General features: G+C 37.8%; 1 long non-coding RNA gene across 4 annotated transcripts in view; it reads left to right on the top strand.

Annotated features, from left to right (window-relative positions):
- LOC109921849 overlaps positions 1 to 9,872 on the top strand; it is a 26,078-nt gene extending 16,206 nt beyond the window's left edge. For 2 of the 4 annotated variants that reach the window (XR_007261978.1, XR_007261977.1), the window contains one exon: positions 3,714 to 5,304. This is a non-coding gene — a long non-coding RNA (uncharacterized LOC109921849). Of the gene's footprint in view, positions 1 to 3,001; positions 3,166 to 3,713; positions 5,305 to 9,831 lie in introns of those variants that run through there. The other 2 variants (XR_007261980.1, XR_007261979.1) reach the window with 2 other exon arrangements.
- The last annotated feature ends 878 nt before the right edge of the window (positions 9,873 to 10,750 follow it).

The following is a 10,750-nucleotide window of genomic DNA, read 5'->3' as shown; positions in this document are numbered from 1 at the left end:
CTAGACCCTTCTTCTGAAGAAGGGTCTAGGCCCGAAACGTCAGCCTTCCTGCTTCCCTGATGCTGCTTGGCCTGCTGCGTTCATCCAGCTCTACACCTTGTTATCTCAGATTCTCCAGCATCTGCAGTTCCTACTATCCCTGTATAGGTAGCATTCGTTTTGCGCTATAGTTGTCGTATAATGCTTTAACATTGTCAAATGGGTCTTAGGGAGCAGTGGTAATGTCTGTACTTGTGGGCCAGAACATGCAAGCATTATTTGGCAGGGAAATGTCTGACATGCCTGAACAGGTTGATCAAGAATCATTTTTCAATATTGATGTTTTCATGATTTGCATGGCATCCCAACTGAAGCGATTAAAATATTTTCTGCCTTATCTAAATGGTTCATATCAAGTCCATATGCTACTCTAAAGGTACTCTAGAATTTTCTATTCTGAATATTGGTGTGTGGAATTAAGATATGGAGAGAAACAAACTAGCACAGACTGGATTGGCTGCTTGTCCTGTGTGCACTGTAGCATTCTATAATTCTTTGATTTTGAAGCATGCTTTCTATTTTGTTGGATCAGTGATACTGTGGTTTATTGTTACATATATCAATCACTATTCAATTAGTGTTCAGAGCGATTGATGCATTAACAAGAGGCCCCCAGAAACCCTTGTTGGATTCCTATCACTTGTGTCCCTGGATTAATCTGTGAAATTGATAGGCTAGATAAATTTGAGTATATAAAGTAAGTTTGTAGTAAACACCATCTTGACAAAACCAAACAAATGCAAATCTAGTTTATTCACAGTGGTAATTTGCTTTAATGTTTCCTTGGAATGGAACATTGGATTGGACTTCTGTTTTGACTGGATTCCAAGTGTTTTAATTCCCAACAAAGTGAAGATTAAAAATTGACAGTATATGGCTTACTAGCTCACCATGCCATGAAGTGTGTTTTTCTAGACAAGTGAATTCTTTTTTTAATTGCTATTACTCCAACTTAAGTGCATTGTATTCCTGAATTAATAAATTATAGGGAAAGACTGTTCTAATTTTCTCAATTTTGAGACAAGTCAACTGGTTGTCTACATGTTGTAATGACTGACCAATGACATAGCGACTTCATTACAATTCGCATTCTATTGTACTGATTCAAAACCGAAGTATTGAGCTTCTGGTGGTTTTGGATTTTGGCTGTATAAAAGCCGCTTAAACTGATGACAGTACAGGACATGTAATGTCAGTGTACTTACAAAAAGCATCAACACTCCTAACCTCCTAAGATATTCATGAACTCTCTCAATAGTCTTTCTATGGCACATTCTTGACATCTGTGTATATCCATATTCTAATTGTGTCATGAGAAGCCACCTATCTATTGTGAATTTTATCACCAGAAATTAGTCTGCATAATTTTGGAGACAGGGCAAATTTCCAGAGGACCTTGCACTAATAAATGTTGCTCAGTATCTTTTTATTAATTACATTAACTTTATTGTTATGGGCAGTAATTTTTCTATTTCAAGTATGTTTCTGTACTAAATAATGCAATGATGCTTAGAATAGGAGAAGGAGCAAGTAGGCAAATGAAAACCTAATTGCTGACCTTCTATTGCTTTGAAAAGAATAATAGGGATAAGCTTGACAGATCTTGGGGTGTATGCTAATATAAATAGATCAAAATAGCTATTTTTACTATAGTTTTGGTTATGCATTGATTTTAGTCAATGTACTTACTCCAGATATACCATTATTATAATGGCCTGAGAGTTTGAAAACTGTGCCCCTTGGTCAAATTAGAGATATTAGGAAGGAATGCAGATTCTACCACATTAACCATATCTTGCCAAAGCTTGAATAGTACTTTTATTTGATCTCCATGTTTATTCCCTTCTCCCTCCCTTTCTACTCCTGTCAAACTGGAAATAGTTCCTTGTTTTTATCAAATTCCAGCAGCTTGTTTTGTGTATTGGCAAGTGTTCTTTACTGTCCTTACTTGCCTCACTACTTTAACTGTTTTCATGTTACTTAATTTAGGGTTTTGTTTCAGGATATCTATGCATTCTGTTCGTGTGTGACGTCTTTCTTGTCATTAAATAACATGCAAGCCTCTGAATTACTGTGTATGAACACCAATAGTGTCCTTATTTGAGTCAAAATGCTTTCATGATTCAAATGTTTTATTTGAATTTTCTTTCTTTCCTTTTTGAGGGAGCCAACTAATGTTAAGGTGTGATTCAATAAACTGAAACTATTGTCCAAAGCCTTGTCTAAATTGGCATTCATTGTGTTGGCATGATGGAGCTTAGCTGTCGGGTACATTTCCTGACTTTGATTTTTTTCCTTGTCTAACGTTCCCTATTGCACACTTTTTCTGTCCTGGTTGATACTAACTATTGCAAGTGAAATTCCTGACAAAAGTTTGATCGTTACTTTTCTGTTATCTCCTTTTTACTGATGCACAGATCAATTTGAAGTGCAGTGCAGCAACTGGTATCCTTTTGAATACGTGGCCATTGAGGAGTTTAAGTGCACTGACCTTGCATCAAATTTGAAACTCTTTTTCAAGGAAAAATTATAACATAAGCCACTAACAATCTGAGGGTGTTCTCCAGCTGTTAAACACTAAATTTTGGATATCATTGAAATGCCGCAATCAAGTTGCATTTTTGGAGTTTGCACTGAAGCATGTTGTCCAATGTTATGAACAGTAGTTGCATACTTAAAAGCATCTATCATCACTCATGTATGTTAGCTGATTTCTGTCCAGTAGAGCATATTAGAATTCTCAAAAGTAAGCTTTTTACTATTAAATTTTGGAAGAAATGTTGGAATAGTATACTGCCATTACAAAATACTGCTGCTGCATTTTCTAATTTAGGAAAATGCCAAAAATCATTTCAAATTTTCTGCTATTGACGTCCCTCCATTCCTGCTTTGCTTTCCTCCAAAATTCTCCAATTTTCCTCCAAGCTCATTCTGAATCATTAGTTCTATTTCTTTTTCCTAGATGCTGCCTGACCCGAGTATTTCTAGCATTTTAGTTTTATTGCTTTGGATTTCCAACATTTATAATATTTTACCTTTTGGACTCTGGTGAAGATCCTGATTTTAATGTTGGTGCCAACGTGGATTGAACAAGAAGCTAGCAGAGAGCCAGCTGATCCAGGGGAGGTACGTTCAATGTACTTCAACAAACTTACAGCACTTAGGATCCATAGTTTTATTTATTTCTTGAAGTTCTGAAAGTTTTCAACAAAATGCTATCCGATAGGCTACTTTGTAAGAGAGACATCTAAAGGTAGGATATACGATAAGATAGATCAGGAATTGGCTGCATTTTCTCTTACATAAGACTTTTCAGAAAATTAAAGAATATCACTGCAGTAAACACATCAACAGATAAGTTTACTTTAAATATTTTTCAATAGTTCAGAGCTGCCTGTTTCATAAGGTGATGGTATTCAACTCTATGCTAAGCATTGCCTGATGTGACTTAAACCGCACTCTGACATGGCAGTGTGTAGCTTGTTTGCTGCACTGGAAAACAGTGGGCTGTTTCTGTGGTCCCCAATTCTTCCAGCTGAGCTCCTATTTACTGTGCATTTTTTCCAATGTTCTTGCTATTAGATTACATTGGAGTCAGACTCCAGAAGTCACAGCTGTCAGTAACTGTCTCCCTGTTAGTGTCAGTGTCTACCATCTTCATATTTTGCTTGCAGGTGCCCTTTCAATGAAATTATGGATGCCCAGGATGCTATGATCCAGTGACTGTACAGAAGATCTTTAGGTATATGGCCATCTTTCATCAATTAATGTGGCTGAGCCAACATAAACGTTATTGGTGTAGCAATGATTGTATGCAATTGGAATTGCCACACTCTAGGATCTTTGCGTTGGTGACCCTGTCCTGCCAAGACATACTGGGGATGTATCCGAGACAATGAAGGTGGAAACTGCTCAGCCTTTTGACAGTGGTGAGAAAAAGCTGAACATATTACTTGCACATTTCTTATCACAGCGGAGGCTTGTATAGTTGAGCAGTAGCTTCATTTTCTGAGGCAGGCCAGCTTTAATGTGCAATGAAGTCTCCTTTAAACTGGCTTATAACAATCACCAGCAACATTTCAGGTTATCAGTCTCCATCCAGACAAATCGCTGAACCAGCCTAGAGGTAAGGAAACATCAAATAATCTACATTGGTGTCAGAGTTTTTCAAACTTGCTGAGAACAAGCCATCTCTCATAACTGCCCCAATCCCTCCAGCCAGCCCTTGGGAGTTTCAATACCCAGGCATCCATCCTGTTTCAAAGAACCATTTCGTAAAGTGAGGATTTTCTTAACCACCAAACCACATTGGCTATTGCTTTCTGTATTAAGCATATACAGAACCAGTACAGGGGTATGGGAAAATGGACATGTGACTCATTCGTTGAATTAACATGCTCCTGTTTGTCAACATGCAATTTATAGAATTTTAAGTTTATTTTGGAGACCTTCAATAGCAAATCAATGTCTGCATTCAGGTACATTAAAGTCATGTTTCACTGTAAGACAGTAAGGCAAAATTCACTTCACAACATTGAGACAGAAGGAAATGGAGTTTCGTTGGTACTTCGCAGGTGAAATCTGCATTCATCAAAACATGGAATTAAAAGAAAGCTGAATGGCTACCATGCAACCATTATCAATTATCATAAAAACCCATCTGGCTCACTAGTGTCCTTTTTAGGAGAGGAAATCTTTCATCCTTACCTGGTCAGGCCTGAATGTGTTGCCAGACCCACAGCAGTGTGGTTGATTCATAAATGCCCTCTGTGCAATTAGCGATGGGTGATAAATATTGACGCGGCCAGTGGTGTCCACAATCGTGGATTAATTTTTTTAAATCCTTTTGAGACTGTGGGCAATGAAATTTTGCTTGTGCTTTGGGCCAAGTTGGGATACCCTCTTCAAATTGAGCACCAAATCTATTCAAGAGAATTGAGTTTAAAATCATCAGTCATCAATTAAAAGCATCAATTAATTGCTAATTTAAATGGGTGTCAATTTTAGCCATTACTACAAAGTCTTATGAAAAGTGATTTATAACTTAAAATAAGATTTGTATCATGCTTTTCGCAACAACCAGGTGTCCAGAATTGTTTTCTAACTGGATAAAGTGCTCTTGTTTTGGAGGTTATTCACCATTGGAGTGTAAGAGAGATGTCAGCCAATTTGGAAAGAGCTGCCTCCCACAAATAGTAATGTGATAATGACCAAATTATCTGCTTTTGCGATATTGATTGAAGAATAAACTTTGTCAGGACACATGATAATCTACACTACTGTTCATTTGAAGTGGTGCTACAGTATTGTGCTTGCCTAAAAGAACAAGCAGGGCCTCTGTTTGAAAATCTCATCTGAAAAATAGCATTTATGAATGTGCTGCTTTCGCTGTGGTGCACTGCAGAGACAACATAGATTTTGTGCACAAGTACTGGAGTGGGAACTCCAGATTGACACACTGAAATTTTATTTAACTTCTAGGACCAGAATTTCCTAGCTCAGTGTGTCAGAAGGCAGTGTCATCACTTGACTACAGAATAGCAAAAGGACAAAAACGTGTATTCCATATTACAAAAATTTTCTTATTCCTGCAAGGAGAAGTTGCACTTATCAGTTTGTCAGATATGTCAGCAACATAGTACAGCAACATTTCAGCCGCTAAGTTTTCCTCACTTGTTTTCATTCTTTTAGTCAATTAAGCCTGCTTGTTTCGACGACCATCCATCCAGAAACATGTCCCCACTAATTAGTTGCTTTTCTTCAACTCACGTTTTAACACAGCATGTCTAATTGAATTATCTTCAGTAGGTAGTTTTCTGGAGGTTGGACTCTGCTGTTGACCCACTGTAGATTCTTGCCCAGGCTTCTTTCACATTTTCCAAACCTGCAACTTCCACCATCTTGCAAGGGAAGGGCATCAGGTTCATAGGAGCATCATCCTTTCTAAGTACTACACCTCCTGGAAAATTGAGCCTGTTGAGTATTCAGTGAAGTTGTGACTGATCTGAAGCCTAACTCCATATACCCACATCCTTTAAATTGCAGAATCTTGGACTGTTATAGATGAAGGTCTTTTCATCTCATTGTGTCTGCACTGGTTCTCTGAACATTTTAACTTTGTACCAATTTCTCCTGCCTTTTACCATAACCCTGTGCATTGTTTCTATTTAAATAATCATCAGTAACCAAGAGGGTACCTTGAATGCCTCAATTAAACCTAATTCTACCACAATGCCAGGCATTCCATACCCCAGTGTCTCGCTGCTGTGATAATCTTTTTTCTCACCTTTTTTCATTTGTTTCCTTTGCAAAACAATTCAAAACTGTATCCTCTGTTTGTTGATCCATGAAGAGAGGGACTATTTCCCTCTTATTTACGCTGTCCAGATCTCTCGTTTCGAAAACTTCTATTGAATTTCCTTTTGAGCCTTCTCTTCTCCAAGGAAAACAGTCTCAATGTCTCCAAGCTTATCTCAACTGAACTGCCGTATCTCTGGAATCAGTTTCATAAGTATCTAAACACACTTTAGTGCTTTCACACTTCCTATAGTATGGCACCCAGAACTATACACAATATTTCAGTTGAAGTCTAACCAATATTTTATAAGCTCCCTGCTCCCTACTGTAAGCCCCTGTTAATGAAGCTTAGAATTGTTTATGCTTTACTAACTGCTCTCTCTAACAATGCTGCTATTCTCATTGATCTCTTATACCCCTGTTCCTGCTTTAGAATTATACCATTTATTTCATATCATCTGTCCATCTTCATCCTACCAAACCGCATCACCTTGCATTTCTCTGTATTGAATATCTTCTGGCACCTACCCACCCACTCCACTAAATTACCTATGGCCTTTTGAAGTTTTGCACAGACCTCCTCACAATGTTTCTAAGTTTTATATCATTTGCACACTTTGAAAATGCCCCCTGCACAACAAGATTTAAATCACTGATATGTAGCAGGAAAAGCAATGGTCCTAACAAACTGCTGAGAAACTCCACTACAAACGTCCTTCCAGCCAAAAGAAATCCACTGTTATTCTTTTTTTTCTGTTTGTGTTATATGTGCCAGTTTTGTAACCAAATTGCTACTGTCACTTTTATTTCATGACTTATGTTCCTCAAGCCTGTTGTATAGCATTGTGTCAAACACCTTTTGGAAGTCCATGTATACTATTATCAAAGGGCATTACCCTCATTAACTCCTTCTGTTACCTCTTCAAAGAAAATTCCAAGTTAGTGAAATATGATTTCCCCTTAGAAATCCATGCCAACTCTTCCTAAACAACCTACCGTTTTCCATGCAACTACTAATTGTTCCCTGAATAACTGTTTCCTGAAGTTTCCCCAATGAAATTTAAACTGACTGGTCTCTAATTGTTGGGTTTATCACTACAACCTTTTATGAACAAGGTTGTGACGTTTGCAGTTCTCCAGTGTTCTGGAATCTCCCCTGAAATTATGAAAGATTATGGTAAGTACCCCTGCAGTTTTTCACTCTCCATTCCCTCACATACTTGGATGTATCTCATCTGGTCCTGCTGCCTTGTCAACTTCAAGTAACCAACTATCTGGGCAGCACTCCTTCCCTGTCCTTGAACCTTACGAGAGACACATTTTCATGCTGTGTCCCCATGGCCTCGGTTTCATTTGTCTCTTTGTTAAAAACAGATGCAAAATATTCATATGATACCTCAACCATGACCCCTGTCCTTGTAATTTTGCTTACTGATCCTTCACCTGTTGTAAACAGTATTGTGTTTACTCTGCAAAACCTGATATTAAAAGTTCTTTCAAATCTCACCCCCTCCCCCAAAACCTCTCTGCTCTAAGAAGAACACCAACTTTTCCAGTCTGTCCATGTAACTGTGAGTCTTCACCCCAGGGACCACTTGGCTAAATTCCTTTGGTGACCTCTTCAAAGTTCTTGAGACCTTCCTGATCTATTGTGCCCACAGTTGGACACTTTTAGTTAAACAAACTGACATACGAATATATGAATCAGGAGGAGAGCATTCAACACTATGAGCCGGCTCTCCATAGAACATGATCATGGCTGATCTGATTGCGACTTCAAATGTATATTCCCATATACTCCTGATAATCCTTCAACCCTTGCTTAACAAGAATCTATCAACCTCTGCTTTAAAAATATTCAAAGACTCTGCTTAAGCCACCTTTCTCTGGGGAAAAAAATTCAAGCTGCTATGGTGAGATTTGAACCCATGTCCCTAGAGCATTAGCCTCGATGTCTGGACTACTAATCTATTGACAGTGCAAATCTACCACCATATTTTTGTTTTTCAAACTGTAGTATTATGCTATGTAGCTCTGATTATACCCGGTCTCATGGTACGCTGGCAGGAACAATTTGTGGTGATAAATTGGGAGAGCAATTAAAGACCAGAAAAGGAGATAATCACAAATAACTACAGGAAAATGTTTAACTTCCGGATTCAGTTAATTGCAGTTATAAGCTGATCTCTTTCCCTTTCAAACCGCTGTCTGAGTAAGTTGGTGGCTGGTGTTTTTCTTTCTTCCTCACCATTTTTGTTGTGTAGTCTTTAAAGTTGTCGAGTGCTCAAAGGATTTGGGGGGAAAAGAATGATGCTGTTCCCTATAATTTCCAGAGTCCTTGGGGTTAGCAAGCAGGAACAATTTTTAAAAAAATAAATTTATTTTTTTTCCCTGCAAATTTAGATGCATTCTGTGATTCCCTCATTGTTTGCACAAAATTTCAACTTTTTTGTTTTCGGGGAAGATGGTGCAATGACTTAATTTTTGATGTTTCAATTTTATATCTATTTGCAAGTTTAATGATTGTTGCGGAACAAAAATATATTTTTCCTTTTGAGTATGTGGAAAAATAGACTTTTGTTTCTCAATGTTATGTAAATGTTGGAAAATAGAGGAGGGTAGATGGTGATGCCAACCTCCTTTAAAATTGCAAGGAGGCTTAAAGGTAAGGAGCAGCAAGTTTGAGCTTGTTTCTTATATTGTGCACCTGGTTTCTTGTGTTCTATATGATTTATTCAATTTCATTAACAAGTTAAGTTGTACATGGTCTCTTGGAGTTGTGGGTATAAATCACCTCTTCTCATTTTGGAACTTGTATTTGCATGGTAATTTTGCATGACTGTTGATCACCCATATGCTTTATGATTGACTTAGAAGTGGTAAACAAAAGCTTTCATAGATTTAGTCTGACTGTTTTTCAAAGAACAATGCTTCCCTACATACACTAAAAACTGGAAATGCTTGTAGACAGAGGTACAGTCAAATTTATTTTGTACGCTTGGCAATTCGGCAATTAGGTTGGCAACCAATGATTATGAAGTGAGTTTGCTTTTGCTAAAGGATATAGATAAGCTTCATGACCATGAGCATGAAATATTCAACTAATAGAGATGAAAGAGGGGGGGGAGAAAAAAACCATTGAGGTGATGGGGAGTGATTTGGGTTAGAATTAAACAGTTGCACATCATGGAGAAAATTAAAACACGGAGAGGGATTAAAATGCATGTTAGTTTTGAGTGAGTAGACTGGGGGATAGAGAAATGAAATAAAGACAACTTATTTTTAAATTGAGGTTTGCGTATTGGGTGAATATATTTTACTGTTATTTATCCTAACAGATCGAAAGTTCGTCACCTGACCTTGGATCTAGTTTTTATCTTCTGCCTACCAAAATACAATCATGCAGCAGAACAAAAACTCTCAAAATGTTACTGTTTTTCATATAACAAAATTGTCTCATCACAGCCATTCATTGAAAATTGTTCTTCTTTTCAGAGAATTTTGAATTGATGTTAAGTGATGAGTATAACCTTCTGCTTTTGTTAAAAATGGTGAGTAGCAAATAACAGGATAAGTACAGGCAAGTAAATTTTATGGCTAGCTAAATGATTTTATTTTTGAATCCTGGCCATGCTTCTTTCAATACTACCAGTTTGAGTAAGACTGAGCTAGGAGATTAAATCCTAATGTAAATGGCATTTGTTACCATGGTGGGTTTAGAGAGCTAGGATCTCTTGCTGTATGAGTGTAAAATTGATTTAAGGCCTGCTTGTTTAGACCTGAAAAACGTATGATGTGCAAGAGCACTATTAATGCGTTTGTATGGAAATCATTCCTGTATACTTGATAATTATAACTTCCTGAACAAGAGAAGAAAAATCAGTTATAAATTTGTAATTTTACTTGTTTCTTTCTCTTCTCCTGGAAGTTGTTTAGATACTTGAATTTATAGGTTGAACAAGTAACTTGTACTTTCTCAAATAAAGACCAGAAGCGATTTTACCAAGTGTGATTCCTAATCGTAATATTAGGTTACAGAATGATAGGTAACTAGGTGGCATGGTGGCTCAGTGGTTAGCACTGCTGCCTCATTAGTGCCAGGGAACACTGGTTCAATTCTAGCCTCGGGCGACTGTATGGAGTTTCCACATTCTCCCTGTGAGATTGTGGGTTTCCTCCCACAGTGCAGGTTAGGTGGATTGGACATGCTAAATTGCCCATAGTGTCCAGGGATGTATAGGTAGGTGGATTAGTCATGGGAAATGCTGGGTTGCAGGGAAAAGGTAGGGGGGTGAGTCTGGGTGGGATGCTGTTCGGAGAGTCGGTATGGACTTGTTGAGCCAAATGGCCTATTTCCACACTGTAGGGATTCTATGATTCTGAGTGCAGACTGAATTGCTGTCGTGCATTGTCA

The sequence above is a fragment of the Rhincodon typus genome, chromosome 4 (genome assembly GCF_021869965.1).
Source record: "Rhincodon typus isolate 14 chromosome 4, sRhiTyp1.1, whole genome shotgun sequence".
Classification (NCBI taxonomy): domain Eukaryota; kingdom Metazoa; phylum Chordata; class Chondrichthyes; order Orectolobiformes; family Rhincodontidae; genus Rhincodon; species Rhincodon typus.
This window is presented reverse-complemented; position numbering and strand designations above follow the sequence as displayed.